Raw genomic sequence first — 17681 nt, 5'->3', positions numbered from 1 at the left:
GCCACTACTGGCCCCTCCAAACTCAACGGGAACTCCACACATCCTCCACCTGCCTAGCAGCAACTTACCTGTTTGCAGCTGGCTGAGACTTGCTTAATGACCTGTGATCCTTGCTTAACAATGGTAACAGATAATGCCGGATGCGGTCAGATGATCTCGCATTTTATGACTTCCATTGCTTAGTGATGGAAATTCTGGTTCCAGATACTATACTTAACCAAGGGGTAGCCTTTTTTCTTATTTTGGTTGCATTATTGCAGGTACTTTAAAGATGGGGAACTATCTTTTATAGCAGGGGTGGTCAAACTCACAGCATTACATGACGTATTGTGACTTTCCCCCCTTCCCTAAACTGAGCATGGGGGTGACCAGCAAGTGAAACATCTGGCCCTGGAGTTTGACAGTTCTGATTATAGGAACGACCATGCTGAATTATGTCAAGGCTCGTTTTAGCCCAATATTTACATGTAATCCCTCCCACTGTAGTTCCTGTAGCAATATTTGGAGGCAAAGAAGAGGTATAATTGAATAGCAAGATTAATAGCCCAGATAAATCCAGTCCCCAGTAGTGTAACCATTTTTGTTAACATCTATCCAGATTAATAGACATCATTACCTCAGGGAGTAATAAAATCCACAGGTGAATTATGCAGCATGTGAAGAACTGTTTTCTTTTATCTACATGCAATCTTGCTATTTCAGGAACTGGCTTCTTTCTGATAGAGAAAAGCTTGTAGGATGACCATTTGCATTCTGTTTTCTGAGGCCTGGGTGAAGATCTCTCCCCCACTTCTGAGAGCCAGAGTCCTCCTTATCTCTCTGCACAAGAAAAGAGCAAACTCTGAGTAGAGAAAGGAACAAAATAATTAGCAATGAACAAAGAATCCGTATGTTCCTTTATTTTCTCTGAAGGGGAGGGTTTCTTCTATGCCAAAAGGAGGTCTTCAGGAGCAATTCACCATAAAGCTTCCATTCTGAATCCTGTGGGTTTTGAAATTGGTTCAGGCCTCATTAAACTCTCTCCCTTTTTCTGTATGATCATTATCAAGGGGGCTCTTTCTTCCCAACCCCAATTATGGAAGTAATTTCTGGGTCTTTGTGAGCTCTGAACTAAAAAAGGTGGTTCATGCCCTCGAGAAAAATGATGCAGTCAGAGGTTCACATGTTGAAATGATTGTTCTATCCAGTGTAAGCTTTAAATATAACCAGGCATGTTATCTCACCTGTCCAAACTGACTTATTTGTTTAAAGGTGTTTCCAAAGCAATTATGGAAAGTGCTGGTCCAGAGGTGGTGAAAGAATGTGATGATCTTGGGTAGGAACAATGTTTTTAATAGGATTTTTATGGCTTAATCAGTTGTTAATCAATTTCAGGATACTTCTAAAAACAGTTGTGGAAAATCAATACATTGGAATTGTTTGTACATTGTTCTTACACTGTGAACAATGTTTCATATCAATCACATTTGCCTAAAATGTATTAACTTTAAAATGTGTATTTGCAGTAAATAAATGAAATGAAATTGCAGATATGGATTATGCAGGTAACAAGGAAGGCATAAACTAATTCTATCTATTGAGTAACCACACTTGGTTTGAATTGCCACTTGTTGAAGTAGTCATAGCGGTCTGGCTGATATTTGCTAACCATAAACCCATAGTTTTGGGTTTACTCTTTGTTTTCAGCCAAAACCAAACTAACTCGTATATCTATTGCAATATATAATCCAGCTGTTCTTGAATATGGAAATGTGTATTCCTATTGATTTGCTTGTTTGCTCCCTAGCTGACTTTTGTTTTCATTCAGCTTCCCAGCCGCACAGTAAGCTCATATGCACTCAAGGAGGAAATCTGCCTTGTAAAAATATAATCCATCTTGTGCACAGTGATGATATCAAAAAGCAAGTCTCTCAAACACTCATGGAATGCGAGCAGAAGCAATTTACATCTGTTGCATTTCCAGCAATCGGGACAGGTCTGTATTGCCTTGTGAAAAAATTGTATCAATAGAAAGAGCCGTATTGAAGTTCTAGTAATAATAATGTTGTAGACTCACCTCATATTGCATTATAATCCTAAATAGCATCACTGAGGATATTAAGTTATATGCGAGCTTGGCTCTTGACTGCTGAAGATTAATTTAAATTTGAGCAGTCTAGAAAATTGAGCGGGACTCAAAACTGAGTTGCAAACCTGTAGATGTGGTTGGGATGCAGTGGCTCAGTGGCTAAGATGCTGAGCTTGTCAATCAGAAAGGTTGGTGGATCGAATCCTTAGTGTTGTGTAATGGAGTGAGCTCCCGTTACTTGTCCCAGCTTCTGCTTCGAAAGCACGTAAAAATGCAAGTAGAAAAACAGGAACCACCTTTAATGGGAAGGTAACAGTGTTCTGTATGCCTTTGGCATTGAGTCATGCCGGCCACATGACCAGGGGACATCTTCGGACAGCAGTGGCTCTGAGATGAGCACCTCCCCCTAGAGTCAGGAACGACTAGCGCATATGTGCGAGGGGAACCTTTACCTTTAGTTGATGGGTTATATCAAGAGAAGTGTATGTCATAGACAGTCAGAGTAACTAACAGAGAGGTGTTAAGTCGTATAAAACCAGACACATCACTAGAAGCTAAAACCATAAGACTACTTTTGATTTACTTTGGCTATGTCATGCATGCAAATACATTGGAGAAGGCAACAATGCTAGGAATGGATAGTGGAAGAAGAAAAAGGGGCAAGCAGAAAACACAATGGCTTGATAACATTAAATCTGATGCAATGTTGACCAACGACTGAAAGAAGCTGTGCTTGACAGGGTAGCAGAGAGAATGCTTGATTTTGAAATCACCAAGAGTCGGACACAGCTAAATGGTTAAAATAATAACAATGTCAAGGGAATGGGTTGGGTATGTTGGGTTAAAGCCAAGACCTTGTCAAGGAAGAGTAACAATACCTTTTCAAGACTTGTGATCACATGGAAGAATCTCTTGTTTCCTTAGTCAGACATTTTTGGCTTGCAGTTCTCCCAAACCTCCGATAATTAGCCATGTTTCCTAAAACTGTTAAGAATTGGAATCCAATATGTGGAGGGTCAAAGATTCTTTCCCCTTCCAAAACGAAAGCAATAGAGACCTTTTAGCTGAAATTTCTATTGTAAATACATTGCACAATATTAGAAGAATTTTATCTTGCCAAAGAAAGGTGGGGTTTAGTACTGGACCAGTGAAATAAAAGAGTTGGTTTGAAACACGGACTTTTTATTAACCCCGCAGGAATTGCAAAACGCGATCCGGTTCGGGCAGCTGATAGCATGATCGATGCTGTAGTGGACTATGCAAGTACAACATCAACCCCCGGGGTGAGAGAGATTAAAATAATCATTTTCCAGCCGCATCTACTAGATGTATTTTATGCCAGCATGCAGAGAAAAGAAGCCACGGCTGGTAAATCTGATGGTGGTGTGTGTGCACCGAAATCCTTTTTCTCAAAAGTAGCAGGTAAGAAAATGTCTTCCACTTGTGTCTTAAATATTTGGCTAGCAGACACATTAGTTAGAAGCACTGAATCCTTGAATTTGTTGATTTGTTACAGAATTTTTCACCACCAAAAAACCTGCTGTGGAATTAAACCTGCCTTATTTTGGGAGAGAACGGATGAGCCAGCCATTTTTCAGATTTGCGGTGACCACCAGAAAAACGTGGAAATGCAGCGGCGTGGATTAAGGGCTTGATTTTAGAATCCCAGAATGAATATATTATCTCGGATGAATGGATCTTAAACTTTGGAGAAAGCGAATATAAAAACCTGGAGAAGCTCCAGAAAAAGTTGCGCATTTCCATGAAACTAGACAGTGAAGCTTCTCCTCCCTCGCTTTGTATTTGTGGGATAACTAAAGATGTCTTGCACGCCAGTACAGAAATACAGACAATGATCAGAAGGATCCGAGAGGATAGAGAAAAAAAATCCAAGGCAGATCTTCTGACAAATCTTGTACTGTGGCGGTATGAAGACAATGGGCAATATAGATCTTTTGACAGTCTGACCAATATGCAGATAGAAGCTGCAGCACAACATCAGAGGCTGCATGAGCTGACCATAAACAACAAGTGTTACAAAGTGGACCTAAGTAAAATGCAGGCTGTCGATGACCAAGGAACGTGCATTGCCCTTCGGCGTATTGCAAAAGTAGAAGGTGTGTTCTATACCTTGGCCAACATTTATGACTTCATTCTGTATTTTTCCTTTCTTCCATCCACCCACCCACCCATCCATCCATGGAGATTCTCAATCATTCAGGTCATGGTTGTTCCAAAGATGCTTTTCCAAAAAGCAATTGAACTTTCTTGGTTTTTTTCTTTGAAAATGTTCACTTCTCATCCAAGAATTTTCTTTCTTTCTTTCTTTCTTTCTTTCTTTCTTTCTTTCTTTCTTTCTTTCTTTCTTTCTTTCTTTTTTCTTTCTTTCTTTCTTCCTTCCTTCCTTCCTTCCTTCCTTCCTTCCTTCTTTCCTTCCTTCCTTCCTTCCCTCCCTCCCTCCCTCCCTCCCTCTTTTCTTTCTTTCTTGAATTTAGTTCCTCTCCATGAGATCAATTGGCTGCCTGCTAGCATCTAAATTCTGCCACTGTACTGCAGAGGTAGTCAAAGGCTCCAGTTGAATATCTTATAGTGGCATTGGAACATCCCTGGACACTACTGCTAAACGTCAATACTTTCTCCCTCCTGGAGATGGAAACATGTAATGTGCTTTCTAACAGTGGTGGGTACAAATTCAAACCTCATCTCCTAAAAATATAAAACCTTGACCTCACCACATGTCTAAAATGGCTATTCTTACAATGCATCATTCTGCAGCCTGCTATCATCAAAGGTTGCCATCTTGGTTGTGTTTGGGATTCTCCCTCCCTACTGCATGTTGATGGATATTTAAGACCAATGTGTTAGGGAAGGCTGATAAATAGTTTGAAGACAAAAAAAAGGGACAAAGTATATAGTATTAAAATACCTATATGAAAACAGCCAAAAGTCCTGCATATTTTAAAATAAAATTGCTCATTCTCATAGCTTATTTTGGCATAATCTATGCTGGTGTTTGAGACATGCCTACTCGTTTGATAGAACTACCTATTTGAGGCATTTCAGTTTTGAGGGCAGGAAACTGATGGCGCTTCCTCCTTAAATGAGATACTTTCCTTCTCGGATAAGGTGGCTTTCAGTAGACACCCTTTAAAGATCACCGTCTCTCTCTCTCTCTCTCTCTCTCTCTCTCTCTCTCTCTCCTCTCTCTCTCTCTCTCTCTCTCTCTCTCTCTCTCCCTCCCTCCCTCCCTCCCTCCCTCTTTCTCTTTCTCTTTCTCTTTCTCTTTCTCTTTCTCTTCAGATTGAAGTAGCTACCCTTTGCTGTATTTTATTGCCAGGTATAATGCAGGTAATACAGTGTTTTTACTTGATCCATTCTCCCCCCCCCCCCAATCAGTGAACAGGCAAGTGTCAGACAGCATTGATGCATGCAACCAGACATATCTCTTGTATCCCATTCAGACATGGCTTGTAGAACTTCATAAGGATTACCGTATTTTTCTGAGTATAAGACGCACCAAGATTTTGAAGAGGCAAATTTTTAGAAAAAGCTATTCAACTCTGCAGTCCTCCCCAAAACAGCCTGTTTTTTTGCAAAAAAGGGCCTGTTTTTTTCAAAAAAAAAAAAAAGGAGGGCATGCATAGCCTTTAGGAGGCTTATAGAGCGTTCCTGCGGGCTGCGGGGGGAAGAAATGGCCATTTTTTTGCTCATTTTCCATTCCCCAGGCCCCAAGAGCACTCTGTAAGCCTCCTAAAGGCTGTGCACAGCCATTTTGGTGAAGGGGCAGGGTTTCGGGAGGCCAAAAGTTCTGTATTCAGTGTATAAAATGCATCCAGATTTTCAGCCTCTTTTTTGTGGGAAAAAGGCGCATCTTATACTCCAAAAAATACAGTAGGTGTCTTCAACTTCTGTATGCTACGTTTGAGAGTAAGGTTGACACTATTAGGCAGAGGGCAGTCGGTCAGCAACATCACTAGTGAATTAGGCCAGACTCAATAGATAATTTGCTCTTGTTTTTCATCCCGCCCCCTCAAACTGGATGTCATGTTGTAATCCACGTTGTAAGAGATGTTAACGCCATTTTTTACATTTGGCCTAATTTTTGTACTTAAAAATCAGAATTGGAAAGTGGCAATTTGTAAAGGCTTACGAAATTGTCTCCTATTCATTTACAAAGATAATCCGGCAACCGCAATTCCTGAAGAGTGGGATGCCATGGAGGAAACGATGCGTATTAAAGTGGTGGAGCTGAAACCAGAAATGACGGAATATAAAAAAGTCCAGGATATGTTTAACCTAACATGCAAGGACTGTACCATTGAAAAGGTAAAGCAATAACAGCAACAACAAATATCCCAAGTCTTTTGTTCTGCTTCTTTGAACGGCAAGTAAAGCCTTAGCTCCTCTTCCCTCCCAAAAAAGTTGATGCCATTCATTCATTAAATGTCCCAAAGGTGCTTTTTCAAGAGGCAATTGGACTTTCTGTTTTTTTCTTTGAAGGCATTTCACTTTTCATCCAAAAGCTGAGAGCTGAAGAAGCTTCTTGGATGAGAAGCAAAACTTTTTCAAAGAAAAACCAGAAAGTCCAATTGCCTCTTGAAAAAGCACCTTTGGGACATTTATTGTTAGTGTTTAATGAGCTGTGACCTGGATGACTGAGATTCTCCATAGACACTAACATTAGATGTTTAGAAGAACTTGGATTTCTACTGTCCCTTTTACAGTAGTGCAAATACTCATATGGCAATCAGAGGGAAACATATGTCCTATTAAATTGACCGAGTATCAGAAGTCAATTCTTTTTATTACGCTGTGATCTTAGAATAGGGCAGTCTAAGATAATTACAGGTAGTCCTCGACTTACAATACCTTGTTTAGTGACCACTCAAAGTTACAAGGGCCCTGGGAAAAGTGACTTAATCATTTTTCTCACAACCATTGCAGCATCCCCATGAATTCAGACAATTGGCAACTGACTCATATTTATAACAGTTGCAGTGTCCCGGAGTCATGTGATCCCCTTTTGTGATCTTCTGACAAGCAAAGCCAGATTCACTTAACAACCGTGCTAACTAACAACGGTGGTGATTTGTTTAACACCAGTGGCAAGAAAGCTTGTAAAAGGGAGCAAAACTAACTTAACAAATGTCTCACCTAGGAACAGAAATTTGGGGCTCAGTTGTCCTAAGTCAAGGACTAGCTGTACTAGAAGAGAGAAAGGCTGTGCGGAGAATTGGATTCGGTGGACAAAAGGCACGCATGGCATATTCACATGCATTCCAGATGCCTTATGCTCTTCAAATCCAGGTTGCTGCATAGATCTAGAAAAGATTTCAGAAAATATATTTTCCATACTGTCCTTAGTTGAAGGAATGACTAAATGTAGTTATCATTCTTGTTAGGTAGACATGCACCTTTGGCCTACGTTGCTTCTGCAAAAGAAACTCCATCATTGAAGTACACACCCATTCCCTGGCAAACAGATTGACATTAGGAAGTATTTTGAATGCTTCATTGAAATCAGCTTTCTTTCGCAATCTGAGAAAATCAGTCTGTCTCCTCTGTGAGAGTCTTTCTGATATTTAGTAGTAGTGTATTTCTGAATGATCCAGAAGGGGCTGCCTCAAGAATTAGTGATGGTCAGGCTCATTGAATTAGGGGACTTCTGACACCACAATTCATGCAGGAACAACAGTGATCAAGATAGGACTAGAGCAAGGGGGTCAACTCACGTCACGGTAGCATCACCCCTTCGCTAAACAGGGAGTGGCCAGCGTGTGACACATCTGGTCTGCGGGCCGGGAGTTTCACAGACCTGGATTAGAGGAATGGGTGATAGCTACAGCTGTTGCCCTTTAATAGCAACTGTGATGAAAAAAACCTGTATTAGTTGGTTTCAACTTTTTGTTTATTTTAGTAAAGAAAAGTACCTCTGCTTAAACTGTTATTCTCCAAAGATCCAAATTGATTCTTCTTTTTTTTAAAGGACATGGCTTATTACTAATTTTTGTTCTCTTTTCATTGGCAGATTGAGAGGATACAAAACCTTTTCTATTGGCAGGCATACCAAATAAAAAAGCAGGAGATGGATGCTAAGAACGGCAGCATAAATAATGAGAGGCTCCTTTTTCACGGAACAGCCAGTACATCATTAACCCACATAAACAGCACTGGCTTTAACAGGAGTTACGCTGGATTGCATGGTAAATTGTGCTTGAAGCCTGGTTCTTGATAGCAGCTGTTTCACAAATTGTCCTAAATCCTGTTTGGTTTAACAGGTTTACTCAGCTTCAGTCATCTTGGGTTGTATGCTAAGATGTAACCATGATTTGTGGACCATTGCAGCAGAGTAGCACAACATGCTAAGCCAAAGCTAATCAAGCCACATTACATCACAGCATAATTTGTACACCTCCGGGGGTGGTGCGGGGAGAATAACATTTTTTTTTCTCCTGAAGCCTTTGCTGTCTTGGAGAAATTTGGAAGAAAAATGTGCTTGCTTTACATTCTGGCAGGAGTCCAGTAGATTACCTAGTGACTTGGTCAGTAGTGAGTCAAATGTCTGGACACTAAGAGAGGAATTCCCATGGAAAAGGAATGATCATATGACTCTTGAGGAGTTGGTGATCTCCAGAATGATGCTAGGAAAACATCTTTGTATCTGAGTCCAGGACTCCTAACTTCGTACTTACAGGTAGTCCTCAACCTAACAACTACAATTGAGCCCACATTTTTCATTGCTAAGCAAAACAGTGGTTAAAGTGAGTTACAACCTTTTTCCCCACAGTTGTTAAATGAATCACTTTGGTTGTTAAATGAATTGTGCACTTGTTAAGCAAATCTGGCTTCCCCCATTGACTTTGCTTCTCAGAAGCTGGCTGGGAAGATGACAAATGGTGATTGCACGGTTCCCCAGGACAATGCAACTTTCATAAATAAGTGCCAGTTGCCAAGCACCTGAATTTTGATCACTTGACCATAAGGATGCTGCAAAAAAAAAAAACCAAAGAAAAAACTGGTCATAAGTCACTTTTTTTTGGTGCAGTTGTAACTTTGAATGGTCATTAAACAAATGGTTGTAAGTTGAGGACTACCTGTACAATTATCCATGGTGGAAAAGTCAGGTGCTGAGATAAAATTTAAAGGGAGGAGCTAATGGAGGATAATAACACTTAGATTTATATACTGCTTTACAGTGCTTTACTGCCCTCTCTAAGCGGTTTTTTTTACAGAGCCTATTGCCCCCAATATTCTGGGTCTTCCTTTTACCGACCTGGGAAGGATGGAAGGCTGAGTCAGCCTTGAGCCATTGAGATTCAAACTGCCGAATTGTTGGCAGTCAGCACAATTGGCCCGCAATACTGCATTCTGACCACTGCATTCCCCCTACGGTAATGCTCAAGATGACATGATGGGCTCCATTTATTGCAGCTAATCTTGGTCTATGTTCATTTGCTCAGCGATCATTCAAAGATATGGTGGTGCTGACCAGTCCTCAACCATCCCATCCATTGCAGTGTCCCTTTGCTCACATGAGCACAGATCAGGCACTTGGGTGCCCGGATTGTGATTATGAGGATTCTAGCAAGCTGCGTCACATAATCACTATTTGCAGTCTTCTCTGCTGGCTTCCCACAAGCAGTGGGAACCTAGCAGGCAAGGTTGCAAGGTACCACACCAAACTGTTCCCAGTCTTTTCTCCTAAAGAACTTACTATGCACCCTCACCTGCCTGTGCTTTTGTAGACATACCTGCACAAGGTTGCCCGTATGCCAGTGGCCTTTACCAACTTGTCCACAGTCTTTAGGCTTCTGCTCGCCCCCCCCCCAAAAAAAACCCTATGTATCCTCCTCCCTTTCCTTTTCTCAGACTCCTCCTTCTTCCCGCAGGGATTACTATCACTAATTGATGCAGTCATGCAATGTCGTTCTTTACTATCACATCTCCAAAGCCATCCTAGTCTCAGTTGCCATTGTAATCTGAGGACTACCCGTACTTGGAAAATTTGTTTTTATTGAGGGTTGACTTCAATATGACCAATTATTGAGCAAAATGCCTTAAAGAGTGAAAAGATAGAACACTGGTTGTTGCTGACTCTTTACATCTTTTCTTCCTCTTATAGCTGCCTATTTTGGAAATGGGACTTACTTTGCCGTAAACGCCTCTTACTCTGCTCACGATACCTATTCGCAACCAGATGCATCTGGGATAAATACATGTACCTTGCCAGAGTGCTTGTGGGAGAATATTGTGTTGGGTCAAAAGGATTAGTCGTCCCGTATCAAAAAAATGCGACTGATCCAACCGATCTATATGATAGTGTAACTGATAATCTGAAAAAACCTACCCTTTTTGTAATTTTCAACGACATCCAAGCATATCCAGAGTATCTCATTACATTTAAATTTTAACTAACCAAGTTCCATAACTTGGTTAGTTAAACTAATAATGCAAAAAAAAATTGAATTATATATTCATGTGCTTTTGTTAAAAACAAAATGTGTCTGAATGAATAAAATAATGCACTATTCAGAAGATAGGAAACATTCTTTATGTTAAAAATGAAAGTTCAGAAGTTCCAGTTTCTTCAGGATGTGCCAAATATGGATAAATTCAGACAAAATAAATGCAAGAAGTTAGGAAAGTTAACAATAACATTCTAGCATGCTAATGAATAATCAAGAACAGTATCATGCAATATTAAGATCAGTAACTTATATGGCATCAATCATTTTAGATCTGTAACAATAGCAAGGGGAAGTGAGGGCCTGTAAATGGATCACAGACAGGTGGGCCAGTAAGATGGCAATGATGAAGATGCTGAATTTGATGGAAAACTTCACATTCAGATTCACCCTGCCATTGTCGTTCAACTCTGCCTACCTCATAGTGCTGTTGTGGGGGTAAAATTCATGGAGATACTTACCCTCTGACACATGGAGAAAAGATGGGATGTCAATAAGAAATTAATGAAAATTAAACCAAATGCCTTAAGAAATACTTTTCCTTGCTTCTTTGTCAAAAATGAATTCATTCAAATGTTGGGGTACATTACTATAAGCTTGGGTTTAGATGTTGCCTTCCCGCATTGGATTTTGCCTTGCGATATTGAATAATAGTCTTTGCTCTCCTCTCCACCCCCATGTCCTTAATTCTTGAACAACAATGAACAATAACAGTTGGAAGGGACCCTGGAGGTCTTCTAGTCCAATCCCCTGCCTATATCGTTTGGCTATCCAACATCTTCTTAAAGACTTCCAAGGTTGGGGCATTCACAACTTCTGAAGGAAAGCCGTTCCACTGATTAATTGTTCTGTCAGGAAATTTCTGGTCAGTTCTAAGTTGCTTCTCTCCTTGATTAGTTTCCACCCATTGCTTCTTGTTTATACACTCAGGTGCCTTGGAGAATAGCTTGACTCCCTCTTCTTTGTGGCAACCCCTGAGATATTGGAACACTGCTATCATGTCTCCCCTAGTCCTCCTTTTCATTAAACTAGACATACCCAGCTCCTGCAACCATTTCTTAATACATTTCAAATGATGGGGATGGTGTTGGGGGGGGAAGCATGTGCACTTTTGATCAGCAGCAATTTCTTCCTCCTCCTCCCCCTCTCATACATTAACATTTTTATTTGTCAAAGATTGGGGAAGAACCATACAAATGTAAAATAAATACTTAGAATAACTTTATTGTCACTTTAATGTGCACTAATTGACCTACATTAAAATGAAATTTCATTGCATCCAGCTCTCAAAGGATCATCACTTCCAATATACACTACATAAACATGACAAAAATATAAATAAATAAATACCGTATTTTTCAGAGTATAAGACGCTCCGGAGTATAAGCCGCACCTAGCTTTCGGGGAGGAAAACAAGGGAAAACAAATCTACATCTGCCTCCCTGCAATTTTCCTCCGTGCAGCAAATAGCAAACAGTACAGACAATAGTCACACTTTGTGGTGTTACATTTCAGACTATACTTGTGCAGATGCTGTTAAAATTACTGTGGCTTTCTGGAAATATATGTTATTCTCTGCTATTTAAAAGACGATTCAATAGCACTGGGCCTCTTCAGATCAAGCATTTATTTTAAAAAGCTTCATTTTGTTGTCTAGAACAATAATAAAGCAGTCTTTAAAAAACTAAGACTAATAATTTGAACATTCTATAGGCATTTATAGTTATTGACTTACCTCCTTGTAGCAAACAGCAAACGGCCTGTTTCAGTTTAGCCTGATTAGCACAAGAAAAAAAAATCTGCCTCTGCCTCCCAGCAATTTGCCTCCTTGCAGCAAACAGCCTATTTCAGTTTCAGCACCTCCTGGTGATCAGCTGTTTCAGGCTGCAGGGATTGCCATAACCTATTGCTGCTTCCACAAGCCCCAGTTTCCCATTTGCTGCAAGGAGGTAAATTGCTGGGAAGCAGAGGCCAAAGGGTGGGGGGCCGTGAGTGGGCGGGGCTACATTCAGTTTATACGACACCCAAATTTTCACCCTCTTAGGCGGAGAAGGTGCATCATACTCTGAAAAATATGGTAAATATGCATATACCCCACATATATGAGACAGAAACAACAGTCTAGTTCAGATGTATACTTGTACATGGTGAGAAAAACAAATCTTACGAGTTTACCAGATTGCATAGGAAACAAAGCTGTTACAGAATCTGGTAGAAATACTTAGAAACCTCCTCCCAGAGGGGAGCAACAGAAACAGACCGTCAGGTGGGTATATGGGGTCTCTAACAATGCTTTGAGCTCTAGTCACATAACGCTTATAATCAGTATCTTGAGTAACAGGAAGTAAGCTTCCTATAATCTTGGCTGGTTTCTTCTACTACCACCACTATAATGAGGGCTGATCTGGTTAAACTAACAAGCAGCAGATTTGGGGGAAAAACCGATAGCAGAGGAGGGGACAGTTTTTTGGACTTTCATGGTTAACAACTTTGAGAACCAGAGATCTGGTAATAGCATCATGTCCATGGGATGTTTCCAGGTGAAAGTTGTACTATTGATCTGTTCACCTGCAGCTTTTTCAAATCCTGTTAGATAGCACCGAGTCAATCCTGAAAGTTAAAAAGCTTGGGCTTATTAATATTTGTTCAACAAAACACCTGGGGATTCCAGAGCTTTGGCTAGAGGGCGAAGTTGAAAAACCATTCTGGGAAAAAGCAATGGCAAATGATTTCTGAAACACCGAGAAAACTTGGGTGCAGAGTTGAGTTTGAGTCAAAGGCATCTTTACCTTTTACCTGGTCAATTAGATGGGATTCTAACATAGCATAGATGATGTAATGGATCAGTGGTTTAAGATGCTGGACTTGTCAGCTGGAAAGCCAACAGCCCAAGTTCAAGACCTGAGCTTGGCATGACAGGGTGAGGTCCCATTCTTGTCCCGGCTCCTGCCAACCTAGCAGTTCAAAAATATGCAAATGCAGGTAGATAAATAGGTACCACTTTGGTGGGAAGATAACAGTGCTCCATTACTCATGTTGGCCAAATGTCTTCAGACAGCACTGGCAGAGATGAACACTGCCCCCTAAAGTCCACAACAGCAGAGGATTAAATCTGCTGGGAATCTTTGACCATTTTTAACCTAGAGTGGCATAAATGGTTTGATAAAATTCAGATGAGCTTAAAAGGCATCCTATTTTCATTTGTTGAAATATTTACAATACTAGTCACTTTTGCAGAAGGAGAAAAATTACATTGCATCACAATCAGATTTACTTGGAGTAATGATGAAACTGCCACCTCCTTTAAACAGGCTAATCATGCTGGCAATTAATTTTAATTTGGACAGCAGTTGCTTAGACAAAGCAGAAATAAGCCTGGAACACCATCATCATCTCTCACAAACTGCTGTAGCCCCATCATTTGGCTTAAATATAGTGTCAGATCCATGCAGAATTATTATGCCTAATTTGCTGTCCCAAATTCAGTGACTTTGACCGATCTTCAAAAACAAAGCCAAGACTTGGATGGGAGATGAGCAGGAAATGCCAGAGACATGGATTGGGAAATGGAGTTGGTTTGAGGAAGCAACAGAAGACAGCAGAAAACTCTGGGCACTGTGATGGCTGCCTGCCAGCGTTAACACCCAGAATTCACCAATTTGAGAGTTTTGAGAGATGGGTTAAAACTGACGGAGATTCTGCCAGCTTCTATTTCTAATCAAAGGGAGAAGAGGAACTGTATCATTTTTAAAAATTGCAATCTCACACCATACTCACTAGCACTGATGGTCTTACCTAGTTAGGTAAGGAAACCTCTGAAAGCAAACAACCAAGCTCAGAGAGCACCACAGACTCCAGATTGTTAAGACCTTAAACATTTGTTCAAAAGCAGCCATCTACATGGAAAACCAGAAGACAACGCTGGACCAGTCCAACATTGATGGAGGTCTCCTCCAACCGATGAAACGGTTGATGCGTGAATAAGCAGATTCTCCTGCTTGGGAAAAATCAGGCAGGAAAGCCAAGCTCTAAAACGTTCAAGCACTTCAGAAGTCAACCGAAGAGGACTTTGGGCAAGGATCTGTATACGTGGAAACCTCAAAAGACCTGACCATTGGTGCCAAACGGAACGATTTCTCCCGCTGCTTCCTTTCTGGATGGAGTGGAGAACAAAACTCGGAAAAATTCAGCCAAACAGTTTATGAGCGAGGCAAAGAAAAGGAAAGGAAAGAGGAGGAGGATTGGAAGGAAGCGACGGATGGAGAAATGAATGATAAATCCTAGCAGTTTTCTTTTAATCCTACGCCAGTTTTTTTTAAAAAGGACGTTGGTCTTACCTGAACGTCTATTTTCTGATGGGAGGAGGGAATGGTCACACGTGGGTTTTATCACAGCCTGATTGGTCCAAGGCTGAGAGGAAATCTATAAATACCGGTGCCTGTCCATTGCTAGCCCAGATTCTCGAACATGAACGGTACAACTGAAAAACAAGAAACAACACAACAAACCCCGGGAAACACCCCCCGGGCCCTCCCCTTGGCCCCAACAGACAGAACTCAGGGCGGGTTGTGACCATTCCCTCCTCCCATCAGAAAATAGACGTTCAGGTAAGACCAACGTCCTTTTTCCAGAATTGGAGGAGGGAATGGTCACACATGGGACATACCCAAGCTAAAGTCCCAGGGAGGGAGAACAAGAACTCTAGGAACCAAGGGGAGCCTCAGCTGCCACCCCCTGTAGGACCCTACGACCGAAAGACGCGTCCACTGACGCGAAAGCATCCAGACGATAATGCCGGATGAACGAGGTTGGAGAGGCCCAGGTAGCCGCCCGGCAGATGTCTTCAAACGGGGCCCTCGTGGCCCACGCTGCCGAGGTTGCCGCGCTCCTTGTAGAGTGCGCCGTGACGCCTGACGGAACCGGCCGCCCTGAGGCCACGTAGGCCTCCGAGATGGCCTGACGCAGCCAACGGCCGATGGTAGCCGAGGACACCCTCGAACCCAGAGCTCCAGGTAGGAAGGAGACAAACAAGGCCTCCGACTTGCGGAAACCCTTGGTCCGCCGGAGGTAGATCCGCAAGGCACGGCGGACATCCAGACGATGCCAAAGACGCTCCCTGTCAGTGGACGGACTCGGGCAGAAGTCAGGCAGGACGATCTCCTGAGCCCTGTAAAAGGGGGTATTTACCTTGGGGACGAATGCCGGGTCAAGGTGAAGGACCACTCTGTCCTGGTGAAAATGACAGAGGTCGTCCTTACAAGACAGGGCGCCCAGCTCGGATATACGCCGGGCGGAAGTGATGGCCACCAGGAAGACCACCTTCAGTGATAAGAAGCGCAAGTGCACCGAGCGGAGAGGTTCAAACGGGGCTCCTGTTAATGCCTTGAGGACAAGCGGAAGATCCCACGTGGGGAATCTATGAACGGGGGGAGGCCTGAGATTTGCCGCCCCCTTGAGGAACAGCTTGACCAGAGGAGACTGGGAAAGAGAAGAAGATCCCGCCCCCCCCAAGACCGAGGACAGAGCCGCCACTTGGCGACGCAAGGTGTTTTGCGAGAGCCCGTCCTCCAGGCCCTTCTGAAGGAAATCCAAGACGTTGGGGATGGTGGCTCTGACGGGAGAGATGCCCTTGGGGGAGCACCAGCGGACGAACGCTGCCCAGGTGGAGTTATAAATGCGGGTCGTTGAGGGACGACGGGCCGCCTCGATGGTGCGAATGACCCCGGAAGACAGATGAGCCCCCCTTAGAAGCCGCCGTTCAAGAGCCAAACGGTCAGCTGAAGCCACTGAGGCTCTGGGTGAATCAGGGCCCCCTGCCGTAAGACCACCTCCCCCTGCGGAATCCTCCACGGGGAAGTCACTGACAGCTGAACCAGGTCCGCAAACCAGGGTCTCCTGGGCCAAAACGGGGCCACCAGAATGACCAGGGCCCTTTCCGTCACCACCTTCCTGACGGTCCCCGGGATGAGTGGAATGGGGGGAAAGGCATAGAGGAGGCCCGGGGGCCACCGGCTCCTGAGGGCATCCGTGCCCTCTGCCGAGCTGGATTGGAAACGGGTGAAGAAACGCGGGAGTTGTGTGTTCTCGGGAGACGCAAACAGGTCCACCCGGGGGGACCCGAACCGACAACAGATCTCCCGGAACAGCGACGGGTGGAGTTGCCACTCGCCGTCGTCCAGAGTTGCTTGACTGAGCCAGTCCGCCTGGACGTTGGAGAGTCCCGAGATGTGCTCCGCCACCAGGGACTGTAAGTGGTGTCAACCGTCGGGAGCTGAATGGCCTGAGCAAAGGTTTGCTCCATGTTATAATGCCGACGGTCGGTACTACCTGGAGAAGAGAAAGTGGAAGGTTTAGCCCACTGGTCGGTCAGAACCTCTAGGAACAAGGGAGGGGCAGGGATCTCCTCCTTGTTGGTGGCCGTGGCAGAGAACATGACCATGTCGGGATCCCTTGGGGGGGGCACAGAGGGATCCCCAGTTCCGACCTTGGTGGTGTGCCTCGCCTTATCCAAGAGAACTTTAAACAAGGCGGGCATAAATAGGACCTTAGAAGAAGGCTCCTCCGAAACAGTGGTATTCTCATCATCTGAGAATCCCATCTCCTGGGGTAACTCCCCCCCACCCAGGAAGGAAGCCTCACTGATCATGGAAGGGGAGGAAGCCCGACACTGAGCCCTGTTCAGCCCCCCATGCCTAGAGTAAAGGGAGCCTTTGTCCCGCTGGGCAATGCCCGAGTGATGGCTGCCGAAATAAGCCTCTTAATCCCTTCAGGGAGATTATCCAGATCCTCCACATCCCCATAAGTAGAAGCAGGGCCCTGAGGAGCCAACCTTTGGGGGGAACAGGGGCCTCTGGACGTGCCCTCCAGAGGATCATCTATGGGGGATGGAGAACGCCCCCTCCTGGAGAAGGCCTGCGACCTACCAGGGGAGCTGCATGAAGAAGCCGGGCTAAAACCTCTAAGTAGAGACCTTTCTGAAATGGGCCTAACAGGGGACCTGGATCTGTCCCTAGATAAAGGCTTGGAGGACTGGGCCTGCCTTTCTGCCCTGGCAAAGGTCCTTTCCAGCGCCCTATGGCGAGCTGCCTCATCCCTAGAGACAGAACTGGAGGGGCGCCTTGAAGAAAGGGATCTCTGAGGGGGAGCCC

General features: G+C 43.5%; 1 pseudogene; it reads left to right on the top strand.

Annotated features, from left to right (window-relative positions):
• Window positions 1-11068, top strand: part of LOC116507563 — a 29880-nt pseudogene extending 18812 nt beyond the window's left edge.
• Window positions 11069-17681: the final 6613 nt, after the last annotated feature.

The sequence above is a fragment of the Thamnophis elegans genome, chromosome 1 (assembly GCF_009769535.1).
Source record: "Thamnophis elegans isolate rThaEle1 chromosome 1, rThaEle1.pri, whole genome shotgun sequence".
In the NCBI taxonomy this organism is placed as follows: Eukaryota; Metazoa; Chordata; class Lepidosauria; order Squamata; family Colubridae; genus Thamnophis; species Thamnophis elegans.
Note: the sequence above shows the minus strand (reverse complement) of the source record. Positions and strands in the feature narration are given on the sequence as shown.